General features: G+C 42.2%; 1 protein-coding gene across 2 annotated transcripts in view; it reads right to left on the reverse strand.

Annotated features, from left to right (window-relative positions):
* LOC119973842 (transforming protein RhoA-like) overlaps nucleotides 1-9,894 on the reverse strand; it is a 55,116-nt gene extending 45,222 nt beyond the window's left edge. The window contains exon 1 of one of the 2 annotated variants that reach the window (XM_038812315.1): nucleotides 9,585-9,894. The gene's annotated coding sequence lies outside the window, so the exon portion shown is untranslated. Of the gene's footprint in view, nucleotides 1-8,962; nucleotides 9,065-9,584 lie in introns of those variants that run through there. The other variant, XM_038812316.1, reaches the window with a different exon arrangement.
* Nucleotides 9,895-10,852: the final 958 nt, after the last annotated feature.

A 10,852-nucleotide genomic window follows, 5' to 3' on the forward strand; every position in this document is an offset into this window, starting at 1 on the left:
GGGCTATTCAAACTTGGAATGCTTCATCACAAGGCGGAGGCTGACATTGAAAATGAAACTGAATTACAGAATTGTTAAGAGTGCAGATGGAGGCCATTTGGCCCATCATGCTGCACCGGCTCTCCAAATGAGCAATTCATTTAATGCCATTCTCACACCTCCTCCCCAGAACCCTTCCTTTTCAGATGAGTCTAATTCCATTTTGAATGCTTCAATTGAACCTGCCGACCACACTATCAAGTAGTGCACTCCAGACCCCAACCACCCGCTGCGTGAAAAGATTTTTTTCTCATATGGCTTTGCTTCTTTTGTCACTTGCTTTAAAAAAGTGCCCTCTCATTCTCAATCCTATTGAGACTTTATTTCTATGCCCTCTCATTCTCGATCCTATCGCAAGTGGGAACAGTTTCTCCTTATCTACTCTGTCCAGACCCTTATAATTTTTCAATATCTCGATCAAGTCTCCTCTCAGCCCCTTTTTCTTCAAGGAAAACAAATCTTTGCAATCTACCTTTATAACTGAAGTTCCTTCAGATGAGAAATGACCAATGTGTTATTCAAGTTTAATGTAATATCCTTGCTTTTGTACTCTCTGTCCCTATTAATTAAACCCAAGATATGGCATGTTTTAATAACCGCGCTCTCAGCTTGTCCTGCCACCTGCAATAACTTCTGCATAAATACACCCAGGTCCCTCTGCTCCTGCATCCCCCTTTATTTTATATTGTTCTTCCAACTAAAATGAATCATTTCAAATTTCTCCACATTGAACTCCATTGCCACTGGTCTGCTCATCCCATTAACTTGTCCAAGTCCTTTTGAAATTCTACACTACCCACCTCACAATGTTTCCCATCATGCGCAAATTTTGAATTTGTGCTCTGTATACCAAGGGTCCCAACATGGTTACCTGGGGAACTCCACTACAAACATTTCTCCAGCCTGTCAACATCCATTAACCATTACTCTTCATTTCCCGTCACTCAGGCAGTTTCATATCCATGTTGTTACTGTCCCTTTTAATCCACAAATTAGCTCACAAGTCTGTCTTTTGGCATTGTATCAAATGCTTTCTGGAGGTCCATGTACACCACATCAATAACAATGCCCACATCAACCCTCTGTTACCTATTCAAAATCTCCAGCAAGTTAAACACGATTTTCCCATTGGAAATCATGTTGGCTGAATTAACTAGCATTTTGTCCATTTTTTTAAAAAGTCGTTCATGGGATGTCAGCATCGCTGGCTGGGCCAGCATTTATTGCCCATCCTAGAGGGCAATAACTGGATCTGGAGTCATATGTAGGCCAGACCAGATAAGGACAACGGATTTCCTTCCCAAAAGGACATTAGTGAACCAGATACGTTTTTGCGACAATTGATAATGGTTTCATGGTCATCTTTAGACTTTTAATTCCAGATTTTGTTTATTAAATTCAAACTTCACCATCTGCAAGATTCAAACCCAGGTCCCCAGAGAATGAATCTGGTCTCTAGATTACTAGTCCAGCGATAAAACCACTATCCCACTGCCTCCCCAGTTATTATGACTATTAAGTTTGTCCCGAATAATTGTTTCTAGAAGTTAGGGGTTGGTTTAGCACAGGGCTAAATCGCTGGCTTTGAAAGCAGACCAAGGCAGGCCAGCAGTTCAATTCCCATACCAGCCTCCCCGAACAGACGCCGGAATGTGGCGACTAGGGGCTTTTCACAGTAACTTCATTTGAAGCCTACTTGTGACAATAAGCGATTTTCATTTAATTTCCCCACCACCAAAGTTAAACTGACTTGGTCTGCAGTTGCTGCGTTAATCTTTACAGCTTTGTTTGAACATGGGCGTAACATATGCAATGCTCTCATTCTCTGGCACCACCCGAGTCTAAGAAACATTGAAAAATTATGGCCATGTCTTTATAATTTCCACTCTATTCCTTCAGTATCCTTGGATGCATTTCATCCGGTCCTGGTGTCTTATCAACTTTAAGTACATTTGAACATACAAATTGGGAGCAGGAGTAGGCCTTTTGGCCTGCTCAGCCAGTGAATAAGATCATGGCTGATTTGATTGCAATCTCCACTCCACAATTCTGCCTACCCCTATAACTTTTCACCCCCTTTGTTAATCAAGAATCTATTTAGCTCTGCCTTAAAAACATTCAAAGACCCGGCTTCCGCCATCTTTTGAGGAAGAAGAGTTCCAAAGACACTCAACCTTCAAGAGAAAATAATTCACTTCACCTCTGTATGAGCGACCCCATTTAAAAAATAAATTTAGAGTACTCAATTATTTTTTCCAATTAAGGAGCAATTTATTGTGGCCAATCCATCTAACCTGCACATCTTTGGTTTGTGGGAGTTCAACCCACGTAGACACAGGGAGAATGTGCAAACTCCACCCAGACAGTGACCACCTCCCGGAGCCAGGATCGAGCCTAATCTGTCCAACCTTTCCTCATAAGGCAACCCACCCATTCCTGGTATTAGTCTGGTTAAACCTTCTCTGAACTGCTACCTCAAATAAGGAAACCAGTACCGTACACATTCCAGTGCCCTGTGCAACTGAAGCATAACCTTCTTACTTTTGTAATCAATTCCCCCCCACAATACACAATAACATTGTTAGGTTTTCTAATTAGTTCCTGCACCTGCATTCTAGTCTTTTGTGATTCATGCACTCGGACATGCAGATCCTTCGGAATCTCAAGAGCTCTGCAATCTCTCATTATTTATGGACAATTACACATTTGCCCACATTATACTCCACAAGCCCGTTCTTTGCCCACTCACTTAGCCTATGCTACTTTGTAGCTTCCTTATCCTCTGCACAACTTACTTTCCTACCCATCTTTGTGTCATCGTCAAATTTAGCATCTGTCCCTTCATCCAAGTAATTTATATGAATTCTCAAAAGTTGAGTCGCCAGCACTGATTGTTGTGGCGCACCACTCATTACATCCTGAGAACCAGAAAAAGACCTATTTATGCCACCTCTGTTTCCTGTTAGCTAGCGAATCTTTTATTCATGCCAGTGTGTTACCCTCTACTGCATGAGCTTTTACTTTCCCAATAACCTTGATGTAGCACCTTACCAAATGCCTTCTGGAAATCCAAGTACAGTACATTCACCGCTTCCTCTTTATCCATAGTAGGGGACTCCTTCAAAGAGCACCGATAAATTGGTTAAATGTGATTTCATTTCACAAAACGATAGGTTTGAACCCAAATACCGTGCTATAACATCTTTAATAATAGCTTCTTACATTTCCCCATGACAGATGTTAAGTTAATTGGTCTGTAGTTTCCTGCTTTCGGAATAAACTTTTGCTATTTTGGAGCCTTCCCCGAATCAAGGGAATTTTGGAAAATGAAAACTAATGCAGCAACTATTTCACTAGTCACTTCTTTCAAGACCCTAGAATGAATTCTATCAGGACCCCAGGACTTGCTCCATACCACTTCTCTGGTGATTGTAACTTTCCACAGTTCCTTCCTTCCACTTTCTGATTTACAGCTATTTCCAGATGTTATTTGCCTCTATAGTGAAGATCAATGCAAAATATCTATTCAATTCATCTGCACAGACAGCCTATCCAACACTTCTTTATCAATGCTAAACCCTTCTGTACAGGTATTTGAAACAAAACAAATGTAAAACAATGCAGGGAAATGGGATTAGAGTGATGTTAAATACCAAAGAGAGGCGCAATGGGATATGTTCTGCCCTATTTGTATAGTTCTAGATCATCAGCACGCTTTAAAAATAACTTTGATTACATTTCTTTAAAACAAATTAGGGGCATCCATTCCAACTGGGACACCTGGCCTGCTTAAAATAGTTACCCTGTTTTTTTTTTGGAATATTTCAGTATAAACAGTATAGAAATTGATGCATACCCAGAGACCAGGGAGTTACAACACAGATTAGCACAGTGGTGTTAACAAAGGAAGTTGCTGCATGACTGCTTCGCCGTTACCTACTACCGGATTAGAATTTGTGTTTAAACTATTCACAAAACCCTCATAACTACAACAGCAAGAGCCTTCTAACTGCTGCTCCTCTTGATTTTAAGCACAGTGGTCTTATCTAACCTACTCAGATGTCTGTAGGACTTCAATAAGCAGAATTATTCATTTGCACACTATACTCATGAACTATGAAAAACAACAGTATAATGACAGATTTTGTACCTCCAAAGTTGAGCTATGCTTTAAACTGTACAACTCTAGGGTAAAGTACAGGTCTGTGGGAACAACTCGAGGTGAACCAAGAACATCACACATTCAAGCTAATTGGGTAAATTGAGATGTCACTTGTAGTGCATTGATACCGATACGCAACACCTAGTGAGAATTCGATTTTCATATACAAATCCTTTCACAGGATGTGGCTGTCACAGGCAAGGCCAATATTTATTGCCCATCCTCACTGTAGCACAGTGGTTAGCACTTATGCTTCACAGCGGCAGGATCTGTGCAGAGTCTGCACGTCCTTCCCATTTCTGAGTGGGTTTCCTCCCGGTGCTCCGGTTTCCTCCCACAAGTCCTGAAAGACGTGCTGTTAGGTGAAATGGACATTCGGAATTCTCCCTCGGTGTTCCTGAATAGGCAATGGAGTGTGGGGACTAGGAGATTTTCACAATAACTTCATTGCAGTGTTAACGTAAGCCTACTTATGACACTTTTATTAAATAACTGAGTGCCTTTATTCATTCGTGGGATGCAGGTAGGGCCAGCATTTATTGCTCATTCCTAATTGCTTTTCAACTGAGTGGCCTGATGAGTCAAACACATTGCAGAGTCATATGTAGGCCAGGCTAGGTAAGGATGCAGAGTCATATGTAGGCCAGACTAGGTAAGGATGGCAGATTTCTTTCCCTCAGGGGCATTAGTGAACCAGATGGGTTTTTATGACAATCAACAATGATTTTATGGTCATCATTATACTTCTAACTCCAGATTATTTTCATTGAATTCAATTTTCACCACCTGCCATGGTGGGATTCAAACCAGGTCCCCAGAGAATTACCCTGGGTCTCTGGATTACTAGTCCAGTGACAATATCAGCATGTCACTGCCTCCCCACCAGGCCATGAGCACCAACTATATTACTGCGGGTCTAAAGTCAAATATAGACTGGATACAGTCAGATGGGGGTTTTTTTGTCTGAAGGGCATTAGTGAGCTAGATGTTTTTTTCCCTGACAATTCGATAGTTTCATGGTGACTATTAATTGAGATTATGTTTTTTAATTCCAGACTAATCCAATTAGCAGCAGCTGTACTATGATGAGATTTTAACTCATCTCTGGATCCAATCCTCTGGATGGCTAGTCCAGTAACATAACTACTATGATACTGTAACCCAGAATCTACCAGACAGATTTGTAGATGGTTTTGTGCATTTTCCAGGACAAAGGCACAATAATGAGGACCCTTTCGCATAAGAACTGTATTTCTCCAGGGTGCTGGTTAAACAGCAGCTTCAGCCAAGTTAATGTCCAAAACCAGAAAGCTGTACGTGTGGGCGCTCCAGAATTCCACATTTGGATTATATACTTGTTATCCACATAGAATACAAGAGCAGGGAGGTTATGATGGTGCTGTATAAAATGCTCATTAGGCCACAGCAAGATACTGTGTGACGTTCTGGTTGCCGCACAATAGGAAGGAAGTGGTTTCACTAGGAAGGGCACAGAGGAGATTCACCACCATGTTGCCTGGGTTAGGGAGTGTTTCAGCTATGAAGAGAGGCTGGGGTTGTTTTCCTTAGAGCAGAGAAGGCTAAAGGAGGGGTCGCATCGAGGTGTACAAAATTATGAGGGCTATAGATAAGGTAGCTAGAAAAAAACTTTCCCCCCTAGTAGAGGGGTCAATATCCAGGGGGCATTGATTTGAGGCAAACAGCAGGATTTTTAGAGGGAATTTGAGGGAAAGCTTTTTCACGCAAACGTTGGTGGGAATTAGGGGCAGGACAGTGGCGTAGTGGTTAACACTGCTGCCTCACGGCACCGAGGACCCAGGTTCGATCCCGGGTCACTGTCCGTGTGGAGTTTGCATTCTCCCAGTGTCTGCGTGGGTCTCACTTCCACAACCCAAAGATGTGCCAGGTAGGTGAATTTGCCACCCTAAATTGCCCTTTATTTTGGAAAAAAGAATCAGGTACTCTAAATTATTATTTTTTTTTTTCAAAAAGGTTGCTGGGAAACTCACTACCCAAAAGGGTGGTAGAGACGGGAACCCTCACAACATTTAAGTACCATTTAGATGAGCACTTGAAACGCCATAGCATGCAAGGCTATAGACCAAATGCTGGAAAATGGGATTAGAACATAATGGCTGGCACAAGCACAATGGGCCAAAGGGCCTCTTTCTGTGCTGTAAAACGGTTTGGCTTTACAAATTAATTTTATATTGCACTTTTAATATAGATAAATCTTCAAAGGAGCTTCACAGAAGTGCAACCTGCAAGGCACAAGTCAACAGTTTGATGGAATACTCTTCTGGATGAGTGTAGCTCTAACCCTCAAGAAGCTCATCAGCAACCAGGTCAAGCAGCCCACTTGATAGGTACATCAAACATTCACCGGCACACAATAGTCACAGTCTGCCTGTACCATCTCCAAGGTGAACAGCAGCTCCTTCAACAGCACTTACCAAACTTACGACCTCTACTACTTGGAGGAACAAGAAGAGCAGACACACGAGATACAGCTACCTCCCTAATTTGGCTATATAGCACTGTTCCTTTTCATCACTAGGACGCAACTCCCTCCCGAATTGAATGGGCACACCACCTACATCGCCAGGGAAATAAATATTCGTCTTGTCAAAGATACCAACATTCATGAAAGAATTAAGAAAAAAAAGTGACCAACTGTCACGAAGCCAAAAGAGGAGATATTAGAAGGGATGACTAAAAGCTTGCTCATACATGTTTGTATCATTACAACGATCAATCATTTCCTTATTATACTGACCATTTGGCTTCTCTAGTCTCTCCATCATTTTTTTCACCAAAACAACCATTTGATATATTCACATCACACTAACATTCGACAGGAAACTGGCTCAGACCTCTGGCCTCCCTGCAATAAACAGTTTTTACCATTTCTCCCACTACTACAGGCAATGGCTTCTCACCATGGGTACCGCTGTATATCACCAGATGCGATCAAAACACTTCAAATGGCCATTTGGTACTGTTGCATATCACCGGATGCGATCAAAACACCTCAAATGGCCAGTATTCATTCAAGTGTGGGCCTTTAGCAGGCTATCCAACTATGGAAGGCATCACAGCCAAGCTCACCATGTACACCTAGCAGGATTCTTTGCACGACGATGAGGTACGAACACCATGCCCAATTCTCCCTTCCCTAACCCAGATACAGAGCAGCCAATTGTACACACATGGCTATCTCAGCTGAGATTAGCTAATTTGCTGAAATCAAACCAAAAACGTTCTTAGTCTCAAGACGACTGCCATCTCTGAGCAATCAGGGAGCCTCCCACCACCCCAACAATAAAATTGGTTTATGCCAGATACTCTGAGATTTACAGGCCAGGTTCAAAATCTTTCCACACAAATAGTTTTGGTGAAATTCACTGCAACTCACATATCATGTCAACTGTCAGGGTACACGGTCAGATGTCAGGGTACAATATAGCACAATAGATTTTGCAATGGTGGAGGACATTGTACATTTTAATTTACTAATAATTTTTTATTTAAATGTTGGAGAATCATTAATCCAGCCCAAATAAAATTGAAAACATTTAAGGGAAGAAATTTCTGTTTTTTTTGCTGTCTCAATAGGATCAGAGGCAGTTCCCTTTTTTTCCCCACTTATGGGGAACAATAAAAGCTTCCTCCATTGATAAAATATCATCCCCCGAGATGTGGCGTTAGCCAAGACTGTTTGGGTTGCATCTCACGGACTTTATTTTGTTTTCTTGCTTCTGTTGATGTATAAACAATTAAAAAATCTACCTATCTGTGTGATGAAAAAGAGCAAACGTGGCTCGAAAACAGAAAAGCCGCCACAGCCATTTCAAAACAAGAATTAATTTGCAAACTGCTGCTCTAAAAGGGCACTGACAGTAACTCAAAACGGAGAGGGAAGGGAAAAAAAACAGATTAAAGCAAAACTGTAGAGGGAAATGACACCACGTCCCAGTGCCTTAACATTTCACTTTTATTGGGGACATTTACGTGAATTTGTTCTGGAGGAAACCTGTGAAAACAACAGACCAAATACATCAAATGATAGGCTTCTTGTTTTAAAAAAACTATCCGAATCTGGGCAATATTTGATACAAAAGACAGGGGGGGGGAAACAAAAATAAACTTTCTACCCCCCCTTTTTAAAAAGTCACAAAGTCTTAACAAAAATATGACTAGTGTGCCAAAAGAACAGAGAGACACTGAAGCCAAAGAAAATCTAAATTTAGGGCGGTTGCCATTTTAAAATAGATTACCTCATTTTAGATGTCCTGATATTTCCGTTTTGTTGAAATATATTAAAAAAAACGTTGATTATACTTCAGATTCGCAACCAAACACCAAATGCATGCCAGGCTCGACAGCATTTCAAAAGACACCTCCCAGTAACGCTTTTACCATTTCAAAAAATAAAAACCCTCCAGAAGCCGACTGGGGGTTTTTTTCCCCCAAAAACAAAAAAAATAAAAGACAAGTCTCCTTCGGAAACACACAAAAAAAGGCCTCCATTTATATTGTTTCCTCTTCGAAAGAAAACCACGTTATGCTTTTGGCCTCAACTGGCATTTTGAGACTCAGCAGAGTCTGACTTGAAAAGTTCAGGAATCGAGGCAAAAAAATTATCCAGCAAAAACATGCAACGACAAACACAACTGGGGGGGGGGGGGGGGGGGGGAGAGAGGGAGAAAGAAAGTTAAGAAGAAACTTCTCCCTCCACAAACGAGAAAAAGCAATACTGACCTGCAAAGGAAACAACAACTTTGTGCTGGAGTGAGTGAGTGGGTGGGTGGGTGGGGGAAGGGGGACGAAGGAACTATTGTTAATTAACCGGCGTGTTTTCTAAAATCTGCCAAGGTGTATATTTATAAAATGTATTTACATGTATACACACACACACGAAGGATCCCTCGCCACCCTCACAAAAGATGCTCACATTTTCCTTGGGTTGGGTCAACACCCACACCCCCCGCGCCAAAACTCCTCCAAACACAAGATGGCGGCCGCCAGCAACAGATGATTAAAAAGAGGGAGACAACCAGGCAATATCACCCATCGAAATCCAACCCAAGACACCCAGAGGCACGCTCGTCAGCTCACTCGTAAGAATCTATGACACGTTTATTTTGTAAAACTGCTCCCCCCTCCTTAAAATCGTGTCAAAGGGACAAAACAAAACATGTCCTGTCAGAACCAATTGAACAAAAAAAAGATCCCCTCCCCCCCCCCCCCACCCAAACAAAAAATTGGGAGGGGATGGGGGTGTGATCTAGATCAAATAATCTTTTGGGATTAATTCATTTTAAGAAAAATAAGGTCTAAGGGTCTTCTCGGTTAGAGGTAAGATTGAGGGAAGGTGACTTACCGACAGGGTTTTTCTTTATCTTTTGCCTCTTGTGTGTGGAGATAGGTTTTGTTGTCCCCTTTCTCTCTCTCTCTCGCTGGCGCCGCTTCCTTTTTTCTTCTCTCTCGATTCGCAACCAACCCAGTCTCAGACAAACGCGCCCTCCAGATCAACGTGGCCACGCCTGATGGGGGGGTGGCAGCCACAATTCAAAGCAATGCAGGCAGGCCTTCCACAGAGAGGAGCTTTCTATTTCCTTCCTCAGCACACTGGATCATGTGAAGGACCCTGCAGAGAGAGTGAAAGAATTCAGATTAGGGTGGTGGGGATTATTTTTGTGCGCCCCCTCCTCAAATTATGATTGTTCTTGATAAAGGCTCTGTCTGGCACTGCACCGGTTAACAGGTTTACAGAGAAAATTCCTCTGTGCCTGCTTTAATGACCGGGTTGCCATAAATCACAAAAGCAATTCTATGCCGACGCATTAATCACCAATATGCTACCAGAGGAAATGAACCCACACACCACTCCCCCCGCCCCCCCGCTTTCCCCCGGTGGCAAAATGCATACAAACTGAATCATAGACATTTGTAAAGTTTCAGAATCAATCCCTGGTCCGTGGCACTCAGGGCACGAGAATTAAATTCAACTTGGTGAGTGTGCCAAGAACTATTTCAAATACTCCAGTAGAGTGACATTGTGCCAACCCAGTGCCAACAAGCCAGAATATGCACTTGGAAATGTCTTCTCAAAAGAACCGGACCACTAATATGAGTTGTCTATCCAAACTAAAATTGTAGGCTGTTAAATTAAAGTAGATTCTCCTGGTCAATGATACAAACAGTATCCTACAGTGTTCAATGGCTCCAGGAGAGTTTGATGGCCACGGTGTGATCTCTTTCCAGGGCCATCTGGGCTTGCATAAGGCCTGAGAATAGTGGCAAACAGTCAGCTTCCCAGTTGACCTGGCAGGACTAATGGATGGTGATTTTAGCCAGACTGAGGACTAGGCCTGTTTGGCCCACTCCATACCAGATGGTTGCAGATGAGTGTGAGGTTAAAATTCAGCCCAAGGAGCAGCTCTTCAAGATAATTGAAGAGGAACTGTAACTTCTGTTACTGCATATATGTGAGGAAGATAGTCTCATACAAGCTGCAAAATGCACAGATGGCATTGGTGTCTGTAATATCGGTCAAATGGATATTGGAGGCCAACAAAACATGCAACACTTTTGACCACCCCACTGTGTAAAATTAAACGGCACATACAAAATTGTCAAGAGAATTTC

This window comes from Scyliorhinus canicula, chromosome 11 (assembly GCF_902713615.1).
Source record: "Scyliorhinus canicula chromosome 11, sScyCan1.1, whole genome shotgun sequence".
NCBI lineage: Eukaryota > Metazoa > Chordata > Chondrichthyes > Carcharhiniformes > Scyliorhinidae > Scyliorhinus > Scyliorhinus canicula.